This window comes from Petaurus breviceps, unplaced genomic scaffold, assembly GCF_028583685.1.
Source record: "Petaurus breviceps papuanus isolate PSGF00001 unplaced genomic scaffold, PetGlider_PUasm1.0 90977, whole genome shotgun sequence".
NCBI classification, from domain to species: Eukaryota; Metazoa; Chordata; class Mammalia; order Diprotodontia; family Petauridae; genus Petaurus; species Petaurus breviceps.
This window is the reverse complement of record NW_027187391.1, coordinates 38278167-38294639: the sequence shown is the minus strand read 5'-3', so window position 1 is coordinate 38294639 and position 16473 is coordinate 38278167. Positions and strand designations below refer to the sequence as shown.

Below are 16473 nucleotides of genomic sequence, written 5' to 3'. Positions count from 1 at the left end.
GAGAGAGAGAGAGAGAGAGAGAGAGAGAGAGAGAGAGAGATTAGGGGTTATCTCAGAGAGAAAGCATTAAGATAAAAGAGAACCAAGGTGGAATTTTAGCTCAGATTTGAAGGAAGCCAAGGAAGCTGGAAAGTAGAGAAGATAAGGGAAAGAGTTTCAGACATGTTGGATAGTCAGTGAAAATGTACAATGTCTACAGAGGGAGTGTTTTGTATGAGGAAGAGCAAGGAGGACATTATACTTAGATGGCAAATTATGTGAATGATAGTTAAATGTAATAGAATATAAAGCTAGGCAGGGGCCAGGTTACGAAGGCTTTAAAAGACATGTAGAGAAGATATTACATGTGATACTGGAGGTGAAAGGGAAACACAGTGTCTTATTAAGTAGTGGGATGGCATGATCAGATCTGTATTTAAGGAGAATCAGGTTGAGTGGAGGATGAACATAAGTGGGTAGAGATACCAATCATCAGACTATTACAATTGTAATGCTAACTTTGAGTCACCAAACTGGCACTTTCTAGATGAGGTTGAAAAAGTGATGTTCTGCTTTCTTGTTTCTCAAGTGACTGATAGGTAATAGTCTCACACATTATAAACAAGTATCCTTTTCTATGGTTGACTTAGTGCCACTTTTTTTTCAATTTTGCATTTTTTTGTTAGTGATTTCACTGTTTAAAATGGCCCCCAAACTTAATTCTGAAGAGCTAGCCTGTGTTTCTGAGTGCAAGAAAGATATAATGTGCCTTAAAGAGAATATATGTGTTAGATAATCTCCATTCAAATATGAGGTATAATACTCTTGTCCACAAATTCAATGTTAATGAGTCACCAAAATGTTACATCCAGAAGAAGGAAGAAATTCACCAATCTGTATATAATTCTGCTAAGGAAAGTGCTAAAGTAAATGTTGTGAACAGAGCCTCACAGGAACCTAAGCCTTTATTTTCCACAGAAGCAATGGTTCAGTATTCAATAATTTAGTGTTCTCCTGTCTTTTTTAGACCACAATCACAACAAATGATAAGAACTGACTGTATTAGCATCAGTAGTATTTCCATACAATTTTTATGTACAGAATCTCAGGATTGAGATCTCAGAGAGCAAATTCAACCCATATTTGAACAGGAATCCTCCATCCAATGTCCCAGGCTCATATACCTTCTTCCTGATGACTTCCGATGACAGAGAAGCTCAAAACTCTGAAGGCAACATATTCTGCACTTGTATCATCTTACTTGTTAAGAAATTTTCCTAATATCTATCTAGCTCAAAGCTAATCCTCTGTACTTCCATTGAAGGTCCCTAATCCTTCCCTCTGAGGCCGAACAGATAAAGTCCAAGTAGTCTTCCCCATATATAAATTATAAAATGTTTAGAGCTATAAAACTAGAGTCTGTTTTTATGCTTAAGTTCTGAAGAGTAGTCTAGTGACAAATAGATTTTCTTGTTGAGTTATTCTTGTGGAGAAGGGGGTGAGAATATAGTTTGAGACAAGTTACCCCCATCCCTAAGAAGCCACTGAGTTCTGGTGCTAAATTAACAAATTTGTAATGAATGTGCATTTCTTAGAAGTTCACTTTGTCATCAGGATCTACCACCTTCATGGATTTAACAGGGGCATATATGATATACATTTATATTGAATTTCCATATTAGTTGCATAGGAATATGTTTTGATTATATGTTAATATTTTTTCATCATTGTAGCAATAAAGGAAAATAGAAGGTATAAGAAAGTGGTAGGTTATGGGTGCTTTCCTTTTTGGTTGTTTCAATGGCATAGCAATTCATTTAAAGTGATCAAATGTCCTTTACAAATGGTAATAATGGGTGGGGCCACTAAGGTGGTGAAGTGAATAGAGCCCTGGCCCTGCAGTCAGGAGGACCTGAGTTCAAATACAGCCTCAGCCACTTCACACTTACTAGCCTTGTGACCTTGGACAAGTCACTTAACCCCAATTGCCCTCCAAAAAGCAAAAAAAAAAAAACAACAAAGAAAAAAACAAAGAAAGAAACGGTAATAATTTGAGTTTGTACCTGTTCTTGTATCCAGTTCTCATTTTAAGTTTTATTATCCTGTTTAAATAGGTCCGTTTGCAATTGCCTCAAATACTAGCTATATATTTTTATTCTTATCCTTTTAAATTTATTGGTACTGAGTTTTAATAATTATATATGTATGTATATATACACACATATGTACTGATATACATGCACATGGACATATATTTATATATTTATTTACACATATGCATCTGTGCTCTTTTAGGGTCATGATGTTCTAGTTACATGTAGAAAGCTTATTTTTCCCTTGTTATTAGAATTTATCGGATTTAATATATTGTGTGTAATTTTATTTGCTCCTGACTGTCTAATTAAAGAAAGAATTCAAGATATAAATCTAGCTAGCTATCAATCTGTCTGTCTATCTATCATTCTATTTATACATACATATAGAAACAGTGGAGGAGAGAGATGAAGACAAGATTGGATATCCCAATATTTTCCTCTGACCAACCTTTAGCAGCTAGGTGATATAGCAGATAGAGTGCAGGCCCTCTTGTCAGGAGTATCTTAGTTCAAATGTGGCCTCAGACACTTGGTAGCTATGTGAGCATGGGCAATCCTTTTAACTCTGTTTACCTTAATTCCTCATCAGTAAAATGAGCTGTATAAGAAAATGGCCAACCACTTTAGTGTCTTTGCCAAGATAACCCTAAATGGGGTCACAGAGAGCAGGACACAACTGAAAAGATTCAATAACATCAAAACAACCTTTCAAAAAATGTGACAAATTGAATTCTAAGTGGTATTGTGAATAAAAAATGAAAATTGGACATTTTTTTCAGGCCAGGAAACCTTAAGAGATCTGTGCACATTGGGGAGGGGTCACACTGAGAAGCAGTGGAGGATGGAGGGGGCACTAGCTGCAGCAGTCCTACTGGGACTACTCTCAATGGTCAAACACAGTAAGAGGAATGAATACTTGGTCAGAAACAGAATTTGGGGGTACTGTGTTTTCATCCTCTTCTCTTCTGTCCAGCTTTTCATTGAAGTCATTGAACAGTAAAATAAATGTTGACAATTTGGAGCATCTTTAATGAATTCTTCAAAGAATTTCTCTGCTTCCTCATTTACTGCAATAGATATAGGTACATTAGCTGTAATTGTCTTCAAACTGATCTTTCTGCTGCTGTTCGTTATAAGTCTTCAAGGAAAGGTGACTAAATATCTCAAGAAATTATGTTTGTTATTACCTTTAGATTTAGGATACAAGCAGCTCTACCACCTTTCTTGTTGGCCTCCCTAGATAAACCAGCATATCTCCATTTGGCTGCCACTTTCTAATACCCATTTTCTTTTATTGTGATAATATCCATATTGACAGCATTCTTTCCATCTAGTAGTTTCTTAGATACTTGTTCATTAAATAAGGTTCTCCATTTAGAGCACTAATAGTTAAAATCCTTTTTATAATTGGACTAAAAATATCTGTAATATTTAGCCTTGCATACCCACATTTTACACTCATCTATTACATTCGCTGAAGAAGAAGAGGGATGAGAAGGATGAGAGGTCATTTTGTAGGTTTCTGTTACACTGGTTACTGTAGCTTCAAGAATTCATTATTTAGTAGACAGGGTTTCTATACCTAGCCTCCAGAATATAAGATAAACCTCACCCCCTCTGGCCAACAACAATATGTCTACTTCTGACATATGCTAGTTGTGTGTTCATGGGCAAGTTTTTAAATCTTTCATTGCCCTCATATTTCTCTCAGGGAAATTTCTAAGACGATAAGGAACTTATACTAGACAAGTTGTTGATAATCTTTGACCTGAAGTATTCAAGACCCCAACCCCCATCAGTAAAGTCATATGTGTGACTGTCCATCAACAGTACCACCCCCTAGAGAAGAAGGCATTTTAAATTTACTAAAAACCATGAATCTGATGCTACATGTACTGCTTGTACATACCAAATGGAACTTTGGGGTTAAAGGGGCCCTTCTCTATGTGGTCTAAAATCAATATGGCCAGGTCCCTGTATACCACACTATAATGTAAAAAGTGAAATCAAGTGAAGTCAATAAGTATTTATTGAGCAGTTGTTATATGCCAGGCACTTTACTAAGGATTAAGACTGACCAATGAGAATGAAACCTGAAGTCAAAAGAATTTCCATAGGTTTTTATCACTGCTTAGAAGAAATTAAAACAAATCCACATATGTCTAAGTACTAAAGGTTTATTTTTATTTTTTCTTATTGATTGGTTTTGGATAAATATGTTTTCTTATCTATATAAGAAATGCATGTGTATATATATACACATATATGTTTTATGTATTCATGTGTATTGACATACACACATACACACCTACCTACATACAGTTACATAGAAAAATAAAGGAATTTTATTTCCTCCTGCATCTACTCATAAAACAAGCAGCTTTCTGGATCCACATTCAATTTTTCATTCCACAAATATTTATTGACTATCTACTAGCAGCAAGGCACTATGTCAAGAATTCTGGGTTATACAAAGGTGAATAAGACATAGGCCTGACTATGTCACTCCCTTATTCAAAAACTGCCCAGTTTCTGCCTGTTACCTCTTGAATAAACTACAAATTCCACAGTTTGACATTTAAAGCCCTTCATAATCTGGCACCAATCCCTGCCTTTCTAGGCTTATTACACATTTACTCTTTTTCATATACTCTTGAGTACAGTCAAATTTACTTGCTTGAGAATCATCATACTATCTAAAATCTCTGTATCTTTGTATGCCTGGAATAGACTACCCCACCCACTTAGCTCTTAGAATCCCAAATTCCCTTTAAAACTCAGCACAAGTACCATTTCATGTGCCCCAGCTGCTAAATCCCCAGGAATAATTGTACTTATTTTGTATTTAGCTATTGGTGTGCACAGTGTCTCCCTCAATCAAATATAATCTTCTCACAGGAAAAGAATATTGTCTTTTTTTTATCTCCAATACCTGGCACAGTGCCGGCCATTTGGTAAGTTCTCATCCATAATGTCAATTCATTGATTGAAAGAAAAGATCCTTGACCGCATGGAGCCTATAATTTAGCAGATAAAATGTATATATAAATAACTACATGATACTGCATGAGAAATGAATCAGATGCAAAAAATTAACTGATATGAGTGGTTCTCCTTTACCACTCCCTTGGTTTTAGCTTTAATTTTTTTTAAAACAATCGGGGTTAAGTAACTTGCTCAAGGTTGCATGGCCAGTTATTTCTGGGTGTGGTGCTGAGTATCGGAGCCCAGATTTGATCCCCAGGTCATCCCGACACTGGAGACAGTGCTCTTACTCGCTGTGCTACCTGGCTGCCCCTAGCTTTAATTTTAAACTAGGGAAAACTCTGTCCATGTGTGTAAGCATGTATGCATAAATACCTATACATGTATATATACATACATATATACACATAAATACATATATTGTCTTTCTTAGCTTAAAATTATTATATGTTATATAATATATATTAAATGTAAGGTATATGTAGTTACTTCAACCCAGGAATGTTTTGAGAAAAATAAATGAAAGAAAACCATCTTCCACAAAAGTAGACATTTTAGGGAAAATGCTAATGATAGGATCATTTACTGGGAAGAAAAAGAAGTTAATTATAATTAGCAGTGTCTTCTTTGGTGAGTATCAGATTCAGATGTATATTTTATATGTCTTCCACATATGAATCTCCTATTGACACCAATGAAATATATACGTTTACAGTCAAACTTCTCTATTTGTCTAATCACATTGAATTGCAAAAAGATTTCTTCCACAAAATTGTGTAATTGCCAAACCAAAGAGAAATACAATATTTTTGCTTAGCAGAAATAATTTCTCTCCCAATAAAAATGCCACACAGAGTAGCATATACTAAAGAAAGTATAGTGCCAAAAACAGTGAGTTCATTATTTTTAAATAACTGAGAAATCAAATTCTATTCTGAAATCTCATGCAGAATACTTAATTTAGTAACTTTAATAAAATGTTTAATCTTACATGGACAGACCATCTACTAATACTGATTTTTTCTTGGATTCTTCTATTAATGGGAGACCAGTAAAGGTAATTCAGTAATATAATCAAGATGCCAGTAGCAGTGAGGTGTAGTGAAAAGTCCACTGGACAAGAAATCAAGAACTTAGGTCTGGACCCAACTCTTTCAATAACTAAAGCATTTCACATCCCCTTCAGCTTCAGTTTCTTTATCTATTAAATTAAGTCATTGAGGTAAAAATTATAGAAGTAAAATGGGGATAATAATAGCACCTACCAGGGCTTTAGTGAGGATCAATTGAGATAATAATTGCAAAATACTTAGCACACTGGTACATAGTAAGTACTTTATAAATATTAGCTATTGGTTACTATTGTTATATCTCTATGGCCCTTTGTAGTTCTAAATTTCATTAAATTAATTAAGTTTAACAATAATACAATGTTCTAGTTTGAGGTAATATTTGATTTTGAGCTTGTCTTTCTGAAGAAATAAAAATCACCTGATTTCTTATTCAAAAAGTTATACTTTGTCTGAATTAATTTCAATAGACTGTAGTTATTCCTTCTTTTCTTTTCCTCCTCCCACTCTTCCTCTTATCCTCCCTCTCTTCTTCCTTCCCTTCCTTCTTTATTTCCTTCTTTCTTTCTTTCTCTCTTTCTTTTTTTCTTTCTTTCTTTCCTCCTTTCCTTCCTTCTTTCTTTCTTTCCTCCTTTCATTCCTTCTTTCCTTTCTTATTTTTTCTTTCTTCTCTCCTTTCTTATTCCTTCCTTCCTTCCTTCTTTTTCTTTTCATAAACAAGAGAAATATACACTCATACTCCCAGGTATTTTTGCAAGTCTAAAGACATGTCAGGAAAAAATAAAAAGGTCTAACTGCACTAGGCTAAAGTAAACTTCCAAATTTTGTAAAAAGAACAATACATTTTCCCAAAACTTTATCCATACTATTATAAATTCAAACATATAGAAGATTACAAAATATATGAACATATGGATTTTCTATTTTTACCTTATGATGAAGTTAGTTCTCCATAACTCTTCTTGCTTTGACTTTTGCATGACCTTGTGGGAAGTTTTCGATATCCATGTATGATAGACTTCTGTGTCGTGCTGAATGTGAATTTCAAGGTAGCCACTTTTTATAAGGATTCCAACTTGTCTTTTTTGTACTTATTTCCCTGTGGAAATGAGTAAAGTATACCTAACATGATTGAAGATATCAGAATGGCAACTGATATCAGTCAGTTAATATTTTAGAAAAATGATTTGGGGGTACTTTTCTAGTTTAGCCATTCCACCCCTACCTCCACCAAAAAAAAATGTTTTACAGACCAACAAGATAATAATCTCAATTTTCCTTTTTCACTTTTTAGGAGTAGGCCTAAATAAAGAGGACTTTTAAATCTTTTAATATATATTATGATGACAAAAAATCATCAACTTGAAATCTTCCACAAGAGAAGTATAGAGACATTCTTAAAAAGGATTTAAAAGGTTTCCAAAATAGAAGGAAATGTGAATTTGAAATGTGTCCTAGAAAAATGCAAGTAACACATGTGAGAGGAAAATAAAATTTGAAACATATTTCACAGGAAAGACATGTTGGCAATCCCATACAGTTTGAGTGAGTATGCAATAGACTAGATGGCTGGACTGTTTCTAATCAGTTCCTACTCCACAGAGCCCCCAAAGTAATGTGAATTCATGCCACACTCCGTTTAAATGGTCAGCTCCAGATTCCAGAAACATGGCAAGCACTTCCATCAACTCAAGGAACAGTGCACCAAAATGATAAATGGGTTGAAGGTGAAAAGAATGCATTCCTCTTGGCTTATAGCCCCAAATGTTGAAATTCTGTCTACTCCATAAGTGGAGAGCAGTGATCAAGCAGTTGTTATTGGAATAAAGAGTTTGGAATGTTAATTTAAAATGTTATGGGACAAAAGTAGAATTGATAACATGAAAATATTTCAGACTGGTGTTGTAAAAGTCTTTGGAATAATTTAGAATTTGCCTAGACAAAACATGATAGGATGCTTTTCACAAATTTACTCTTGGGCAATTGGATAGAATGATTGAGTGTTTCCTTCTCAAATGTCTATGATTATATGTATAATGATTAAAAAAAATATGCCTGGAAGGGAAATGTGCATTTGGACCTTTTAGATAATGGAACAATTTCTACTTATGTGTAAGTTATGTACTGAGAGTGAATTAGCCTCCTTTAGAAGTTGCCTGCACTCCATCAAGTCACAAAGATTCCTTTAGTAAGTTACTGCTTCCAATTAATGTAGCTTCTAAAGGGATGTCATTCATTCCCATGACTTAGATTATATGGGGAATCTGACTTTGTGTGTACTTAAATGCTATGTATCTGTCTCAAGGGAGAAATCTGAAAAAAAAAACTTAGAACATTCATGCTTATATTCTCATAGATACCATTATTTAACTCCTACTAATGTTCATGGCACAAAGCAGTGTGGTCTGGTGGATTATAGGACCAATCTTGGAGTCAGGAATGAATGAATGAATGAACATGAATGGATTTAGTAATTTATGAAAAGAGCCTTTAAAAATCACATATGTGTACATTTATACATCTAACCTACATTTTCCAACCTTATTTCATACTTCTCCCTATCACAGACTCTGTTCCAGACAAATTGGACTATTTATTAGTCATTCCATGATTTTGTGTCTTCCCCATCAATGTACTTTCACATTCTGTACCAAATGCCCTCAATGAGTGCTCTTGGTTACTTTACTTTTTGAAGCCAGTTCTTTCTTTCATGTTCTGCCACAATTCTACTAGCTAGGAATGATTCTGTCTTTCAGCATCTTTTAGCACTCTCTTACCCTTTCTAAACATTCACGACATACTAATTTGTGCTATAGTTGTGTGTGTGTGTGCATACACAAAATCTCCCTACTAAATTATAAACTCTTTGATGGGTATTATTTTGTTGTTATATTTTAATCTCTTTAACTCCAGAGCCTAATGAATGCACTGTAAAAGAACCTGATTAATTATTGATTTAAATTAAATGGTAACTTCAATTATGTTTCATAACTAGAGATTAGCACATAAGGGTGCCTTTGATTCAGATATAACCATTCCTCTGACCCCTCTCTCTCCTGATGCCATATTCCTATATTCCCATCTCCATCTCTCACTGGGCACTCCAGCCCCTCTCCCTGGGGCCCTGGGCTTCTGATTGTGGGAGTTCATCATCCATAGCCTGACCAACATGCAACACGCATCTGCTCCCCATGCATCTTCATGTCATACTTCTCTTCTCTTTTTTACCTCTGTCTGAGAATAATTATCAGAATAGCCCCAATAGCTAGGAAAAGAGAAGTCAATCAATTCTTCTGTGGCCTCATTCATCATCACTGACCAAAACATCCTTCCCTGACCATCACTCCCCTAAATGTATTGTCTTTATTAAAACATAAACTACTTGAGGGAAGGCACGATGTTAATTTTTGAATTTGTCCCTTCTATTTATCACAGTATTTGACCCAAAGACAGGATTTAATAAAAACTTATTTATCAATTGATGACTCCAGAGAAAATATTCTAGTTTAACAGTCATCACCTTCCCTTTTTGATCCTTAGTCATGTACACACACAAAAAAATATAGATACATTTACCAAATTGGATGAAAACGAATTTCCAAATTAAACCAGCTTTAGTTGAGCTACTCAAGGTATTTCTCTTTCCTTTTCCCCCTTTTCAAAATTTGGGTCCTGCCAAGTATGACTTTCTCAGAGAGTAAAAACATTTTTTTTAAACTCAGATACATAAAGAATCACCATTTTCTTATCTTATGGCACAGTTGCTTTATATTTATGTTTTATGACAGCTGTTGTTTTAGGAGGACAGTAATGGTGAGACCCATCTGCAAGTCAAATGAATGTGGTATTCCCTCCCACATGACAGAGAACTAGCATCTTAAATTTTCCCATGAGGGAAGAAAAAAAATATCCAATACTTGAAGTATGACATTGTTATCCAAGAAGAGAAATGAGAGGTGTTTCATCCACAGATATGTACTTGGCTCAATCTGGAGAGAAATACAAGTGCAAGCAAATAGTCATTTACTTCTCTCTTTGTTGCCTTGTATACCCTGGATAACAAAGTCAAAGGATACAAAATAGATGTTTTTAACACATTGCTTTACATAGGACTTCAAAAGGAGAGTGCTTGGGATATTAGATTCAAAAGCATTCTACCACCATGAAGAAGGTTCAATCATTATTGATTATCTAAGAGCTCACTATTTTCAAAGTGTCTGATCCTCTGCAAAATATTTTGTGACTTGGATAATATCTTTTTATGAATTCCAATATAATTCATACCTGGGGTGTCATAAGCAAAAGTGATAGACAAATAATATGAAAACTCCTAAATTTGAATTTTACCTCAGACATATACCAGTTGTATGGTTCCAACATATTCATCCTCCCTCTGAGCTTTGGTTTTCTCTTCTGTAAAAAATTGCCATGAAAGTACCAACAGTACCAACCTGAAGGTTCTATGTAAATGTGATTCATTATTATCAGTGTCTTACTGACATATATCTATGCATATACATATATATGAATGCATCTATATGAATATAAAAATGTCTCAAAAGTCTTACTGTAATATTAAGCTTTATCTTAGAGACTTTGGAGAAATCATGTATGTATGTATACACATGCACATGTATATTATGTATACATGTGTGCACATTAAGTACTTAATGAATTATTTTATTTTGTTTATATTTTAATGTAGATAATATATTACTAATTATGAATTATCTTTATATATTATATAATATAAATGCATAATTATATCTTTAATTTTAATATGAAATTATATATTTCATTTTTCTTATACATACATATAGGTATGCATGACTGTATGTAAATGCGTGTGTATATATATATTTTATTGTGTATTTATGTGTATATTATATGTATATGCATATCACATGTATATATAATAGAGCCCAGCACGTGCAGAAATCACTTATGATGGTTCTTCCTATTAGGAAGTAGGTTAGGCTGGGAAGCCTGCTTCCAAAAGAGTTTCAAAGACATGTAATGGTGGTGTCTTGGAAAGATTTTGGAGCTAGTGTAGACATTGTGTAACTAGTTCCATTCCACCAACCACACAATAAAAAACAACATCTTTGACTGCTTGTACTTGTGGAACCTGAAGTGGGGACATTTCAAAAGTCTGTTGAAGGATAAGGTGTAGATAGAGAGTGATATGACCCTCTCCTCTGAGACTGACAGGTAATTCAGTAAATAAGGGACTTGATTTTTTTGCCTGTCTTATGATTGTCATTTTGTTTTAGGTAAAAGAGATTAATGTGGAGGTTATGATCTGCTGGTTTTTATAAGGTCAGGAGGGCAAGGCATTGGGACATCCTTGCATCCAGGTGTTCAGGAATCCAGAACTTGAAGTTATGGTGGATTTTTGAAACCATCCCAGACTCAAAGTCACAGGGCTTGGTCAGTCCAGTTAAGGGGAGGTCTCACTTTGTGAAGGGGGTGATTTCACCAAATGCAACAGTGATGAAACATTTTGACTTGAAGTTAGTGGGATCATCTTATGTAGAAACTATATTAAGTCTCAGTCTGTTCTCCCCAGGGGCTGAGACGCAATATAGAGGACAGTGTGACCCTAAGGTGTAGCAAGGGGCTAGTGGGGACTCAATGTATTAGAAAGAGGCATTCCTAAACCCTAACGGTACTGCTAGAGTCCTGAGGGGGAAATATAAAAGTCTGACTCAGAAATAGTATATCCAGAGTATATTTTTACAGAAATACATATCTGATAATTTTTATTATACATTATTAATGTATATATTTTACATATACACATGATAAACACAATAAATTATTATTATTTCTTCAATTTAGTCATTTGCCTATATTTAATCAATATTCATACAAAAATATATTACCACTAAGGCTTTTAATCTTTCATTGAAGGAGGGAGCTGTGGTAGGATGAAAAGAGAAAAGATATGTAGTTAGAGGATGTGGGTTTGAATCTCTTCTTTGACACATATTTGTATGACCTTGAACAAGTTCCTTCTTTCCTAAGACATCAATTTCCTCCTTTGTAGGAGGATGTTGTATTAAATGACCTCCAAGTCCCTTTCAATTCTAAATGTATGATCCTATCAATGGCATTTGCAGTTCAGAAGAAGCCAACAAAAGGCAAGGGAGGGAAGGAGAAAGGAAGAGAGGGAGGGAAGGAGGGAGGGAAGAAGAAAGGAAGGAAATAAGGAAGGAAAGAAAGAAGGAAGGAAGAGAAAGAAAGAAAGAAAGAAAGAAAGAAAGAAAGAAAGAAAGAAAGAAAGAAAGAAAGAAAGAAAGAAAGAAAGAATGAAAGAAAGAAAGAAAGAAAGAAAGAAAGAAAGAAAGAAAGAAAAAGAAAGAAAGAAAGAAAGAAAAAGAAAGAAAGAAAGAAAGAAAAAGAAAGAAAGAAAGGAAGAAAGAAAGATGTTAGCAACTTAGTACTCAGCTGGCAATAATCTCAGTTGACTGCCACGGTTGCAGATATCAGATCTCAGAGATTTTCCTGGACAATGCCAGGCCTAGACCCTATTTGTGGCCCACTCTCAAGCAGATAAAGGCCTATGAATTCAATCAAATCATTATGATGGAAGAAAGTGGGAGTATGTAGTGGTGAGAAGGCACCATTCCAAAAGCTGATAGTAACAGCACAAGATAGAATTTGCTTCCAAAAGGAGAGTTAAATGAAAAGAGGAAAAGAGACCCAACTACAGGAAGTCTCAGTAGCAAACCATTTTACTTATTACTCCCATTACTCCTTCACACCCACTCCATGACAAGAGGAAGTCACATAGCTCATTTATCCCTGATCCACAAAAAAAATAAGTGGTGCCCAGGTTGGGTAGGGATGGAATGATGCTAGACTGATAAAGGTGATACTCAAATAGATAGAGCATAGGGCTTGGAGTGAGGAAGACCCAAATCCAAATATAGCCTCAGGCCCTTAGCAGTTTTGTGATTTTGAGCAAATCACTGTAACAATAAGTGGGGATGATAATAACAGCAGCTGCCTCCAAGGGTTGTTGTAAAGTTCAAAAGAGACAATGTTTGTAAAATATTTAGTTCAATGACTGGCACAGAGTAGGTCTTTAATTACTGTTTGTTTCCTCCCTGTCTTCCTAATTTATTGCTATCTAATAAAGAAGGGAAGGGGCTTCTGGTAAGAATATGATGAGTGGAATAAAAGTAAAATAAGTAGGATATGGAGTCATAAGACTTGGCTTTCATTGTGGACTTTGTCATTTATTGACTAGGTAATTTGGGCTAAGTTATGTTTCAGTTTCCTTCTTTACTATGTGAGAAATGAAAATCAACAGTTTCAGAGAAGCCTGGGAAGATGAGCTGATGCAGAATAGAGGGAGCAGAAAGAGAATTTATACTATAAGAACACCATTGCAAAAATGAATAACTTTGAAAGACTTAAGACCTTTGATCCATGGGTTGACCAACCACAATTCCAGAGGATGGATGATGAAGAAGGCTACCTGCTTCCTCACAGAGAAATGATAGACTAATTGTGGAGAGGTGAATATACATTTCTGGTCATGGCCAGTGGGGAAGTTTGTTTTCTTTGAATATTTATATTTGTTTCTCTTTTGTTTCTTTTGGTTTAGAGGAAGAAGAGGAATAAACTATACATATATAATAATGTGCATATACATATATAGATATATTTGAAGAAAATTAAAGTGAATGAGAAAGAAAAGATTAGACTAGGTGACTTATGATTTCTTTCAGTTCAAAATCTATGATTCTGTCACATTTAGAAGATAACACTCAGCAGAAACAAAAATGTATTATGTTTGTAAAGCACTTTACACATATTGATTCATTAAATCACTCAAGAGAACTGTGAGGCAAGTAGGACAAATATTTTCAACCCTTTTAATAGATGAGGAAACAGATTCTGAGAAATTCATTGATTCATCCAAAGTTACATCGTTGGAAGATGGTAGAATTAGAATATGAAGGCAAGTATTCCAACTCCAGAGCCAGTGTTCTTTCCATTATGATGTTCCGCTTCTCCCAGTGAAATTACCTGAATATTTACACTAATATGTATAATTATATAAACATAAGTGTATATAATTATCAATGTTTACTTCATTTTCTAATCTAATAGAAAAAGTCAGTGGTAGGGACAGCAATTGTATTTTCTACAACCCCCAGATCATTATTAGAATTCTCTAAATTTTCTCTTGATTATTAAAAAAAATTCCACTATGTAATTAGTTGTGATAGAATTTAATAATAGAGCAAAGTAATCTATAGAATTTTTTTGTTGTTGTTTACTTGGGCTTATAATTGATATGTGCAAGAGTAACACACAATGAATAATTGGAAAGAAATAATATTATTTTAAATTCATTTTCAGGGTTCCACAAGGCAAAATTTGAAGGCATTTTATTCATAATGTATTTGCTTTAGTTTCGAAAACCACAAGAGATTTCACAAAGTGACAGAAGCCTCTGATGCATATTTCTGCTAAATGACTGTTTTGATATAACATTGTAATCCATTCATCACATATATTATAAAATTGCAATCAGGTGCAGTTAAGATAATTGTTTTCCTGTATGTGTTTTTCAGAGCTAGGTTATTAAATTTACTATCAGTTAGGTGAAGATTGTCTTTTTACTATGTCATGGGAAGAAAGCTCCTGCATCTTTGATACTAATTGAATCATGGGATTGTGGGGATCATGTGTTGAAAGATATTGTATCTGACTACTTTGGGCATTGTTCCAAATCAGAAGCTACAATTATCTTAACTGGCACCCTTTTATATGATGGTTTCTCCTTGCATTAAGTAGTTGTTTTGTTTTGTTGGGGTTTTTTTTTTTTTTAGTTGGCTGTTTGGTTTTTTTTGGTTGTTTTGTTTTGCTATTGTTGTTTTGTTGGGGAGATTTGGGGAAGTATCTGGGCATTTGATTCTATCAAGGTAGGGAATATTTAGTGTAGGAATTTACCTCCATTTATACCCAAATGTATGCAGATCCCCCCCCCCAACTCATTTATAACTTCTAATCCTAGAAAGTGTCTTCTGGTACTGGGAGACTGGCTAAAAACACACCTAGTGGACACCAGAGGTGGAACTTGAAGCAGGGCCTCCCAACTCCAAGGCTGGCCTTCTACCATATCATACTACCTTTCAAGTTGTAAATGAATTCATTTATTGATTTTAGGAATGAATTAATTGTTTAATAAAATGCTACTAAAAATCACTATAGACTATTTTTTTAACAGTAAAGTTTCAACTAGCCATGGTGGTAGATAAATGCAATCCCAGCTACTGCAGAGGCTTAGTACAATCAATGTCTTTGGAGTCCTGAGTTGAAAGAAGCTGTGTTGATTAGGAGACCACACTAAATTCATCATCAACATGGTGAATCCCCAGGGGTGGAGAGCGACCATGTGCCTAAAGAGGAGTGAAGCAACCCATATCAGAAACAAAATAGATTCAGATCGGTAGAGGGATTGGGCAGCACATGAACTTCTAGCCTGGGGGTGATGAGGAGACCAGGTCTTAAAAAAAAAAGTAGAGTTATGTTTAAGGACTATGATATTATTTCAAAATTTTAAATATAACTTTGGTAATTTAATTTTAAATCACTTTAAATTTAATTGTTTTATAATAATGTCTAATATTTATATAGAGTTTACTATCTGCCAGGCACTGTACACTTTGTTATCTTATTTGATCCCCACAACAACCTTATGAGGTAGATATATTATTATCCCCATTTTACAGATAAGGAAATAGAGGCAAAAAGGATTTAAGTGACTTGCCTTGGGTCTTACAGCTAATAAATATCAGAGGCCAGATTTGAGCTCAAGACTTTCTGACTCCAGATCTGGCACTCTGTCTATAGTGTCACCTAGCCTATACTGTGTATCCTCTGAAGGACCTAGCCCAGTTCTCTGCCTGCTATAGGCATATAATAACTATGAGATGAAGGGTTGAATTGTATAGACAGAACAAGTCATAGACTGAATATTTTTGGGTGCCTTGTTGAAGCTTTTATTATCTACATGCCTCATTTTAGAGCTAGCTCTATATAAAAGATACTTTTGATTGGCCAGTAGGTATAGATCAACTGTTCTCTTCAGTCAAACAGGTGATTTAAATGGAGGCCAACCACTGGGCTAAACACTGAGATTCCTCTCTATCCTCTGTTCCCTCACCTCGATTTCACTGTTCAGGTTTTTTTTTACCTGAATCAACTGTCAACCAGCAGTTTTCATGCTTTGCAGGCCTAGTGCATATTCAAGTAAATAGAAAACATAGATTTACAGAAGTGATAGAAAGCTGTATGACTAATCTTGTTTGATATAGGCATAT

At 34.6% G+C, this 16473-nt stretch overlaps 1 long non-coding RNA gene across 4 annotated transcripts in view; it reads right to left on the bottom strand.

Moving 5' to 3' along the window:
• LOC138152929 (uncharacterized) overlaps positions 1–7910 on the bottom strand; it is a 137917-nt gene extending 130007 nt beyond the window's left edge. For 2 of the 4 annotated variants that reach the window (XR_011166247.1, XR_011166246.1), the window contains exon 1: positions 7061–7907. This is a non-coding gene — a long non-coding RNA (uncharacterized lncRNA). Of the gene's footprint in view, positions 1–7060 lie in introns of all 4 variants that reach the window. The other 2 variants (XR_011166245.1, XR_011166249.1) reach the window with 2 other exon arrangements.
• Between the last annotated feature and the right edge of the window lie 8563 nt (positions 7911–16473).